Raw genomic sequence first — 1,473 nt, 5'->3', positions numbered from 1 at the left:
ATTCATGAGGACATAGTAACCTGGAGGGTTATGTACCAAGATCCTCACTTCACAGCAACTGAGGATCAGAGAAATTAACTTGCCAATTTCACACAGCTAGTAAGTGGCAGAGGCAAAGCTAAAACCCTTGCTGTATCTGACTCCACTGGCGTTCACAGAGTATCTTCTTCACTAATTCACTCAGACATCCACATGTACCTGGTATAAGCTATGTCTCAGCTGGGCGCTGGGAAGATGGTAACATGAATAAAATGTGGCTTGGTCCCAATTACTGTAAGCAACACAGATAGTGAGACTCATGTTCAACATCTGGCTCTAGCACTTCCTGGCTGTGGGATCTTGAGAAAGTTACTTGACCTTTCTGAGCCTGGGGTGGACACTGGGTTGGAGTTTGAAGCTCAGGTTATGGCCCCAGCCCTCTATAGCCCCTACCAATCAGTAAAACCTGGAGCCAAGTCAGAGTAGCCCTCCCAACAATTTAATTCATTAAATACTTATGGAACCCCCACTTTGTCAGTCGTGCATGCTGAGGATACATCAGTAAACAAAAGATCGAATCTCTTGCTTTCATAGCGCTTACATTCTAGTGAAGATGAACAGACCGCAAACTAGATAAATACGCTGTCTACGAAGTATGTTGGATGATGATGGGTGCTAAGAAGAAATATGCAGCAGGGAGGGGGTTAAAAGTGGCTGGTGTGGGTAGGGCATTACATTTCAAATAAGGTGGTCAGGGAAGGCCACACTAAGATGGTGACATTTGAACAAAGACCTGGAGAAGATGAGACCAGTGAGTCTGCAGGTCCTAGGAAAGCGCATTTCCGGCTAAGGGGACAGAAGCAGCAAGACTGGGATGGAAATGAGGGAGCAAGGGGAAAAGTCAGGGGCAGGCAGGTTGGTGGGTCGTCCTGAGTACTCTCCCTAGCTGGAGCTGCCTGGTTGACCCCTCTTTGGAACGGCTCAGATGGCTCAGGGCTAAGGTGTAATGGTGGCAGCCAGGGCAGTGTCACCACTTGCCACCATGTAGTCCTAGACTCACATTTCCCTTTCTACTCCCTGAAGTCTGTGCGTGCTCATCTCCACCTCTGCTCATGCCCTTCCCTGTGGCTGGGACACCCCTCTTCAGAGATTGGGGAAGCAGTTTTTTTTAAGATTTTTATTGGGGAATTGGGGGAAGGGGAACAGACAAGTTGCTATTCTTTTGTTCTTCAGTCTAGTTGTGGAGGACTTTGCTTCACTGGCCCAAGTTGGCACCATCATTGCGCTCTTCCTGGGCGAGGCAATTCAGTCGCCGGCTTCTTCTGGATGGCCGTTCACCCTGGCTGCTGGCTACACACGGTAGCCCATGGCAACCCACCTGCTGTCGCCGACTCACGGCAGCCCAGCTCCAGGTTGAGCTGTTGTTCAGCATCTTAGCTGTGGAGGGCAGTGTCACTGGCCCTCATATGCGGGATCTGAACCGGGGCCCTCTGG

This window comes from Hipposideros armiger, unplaced genomic scaffold (assembly GCF_001890085.2).
Source record: "Hipposideros armiger isolate ML-2016 unplaced genomic scaffold, ASM189008v1 scaffold_426, whole genome shotgun sequence".
Classification (NCBI taxonomy): Eukaryota; Metazoa; Chordata; class Mammalia; order Chiroptera; family Hipposideridae; genus Hipposideros; species Hipposideros armiger.
Note: the sequence above shows the minus strand (reverse complement) of the source record.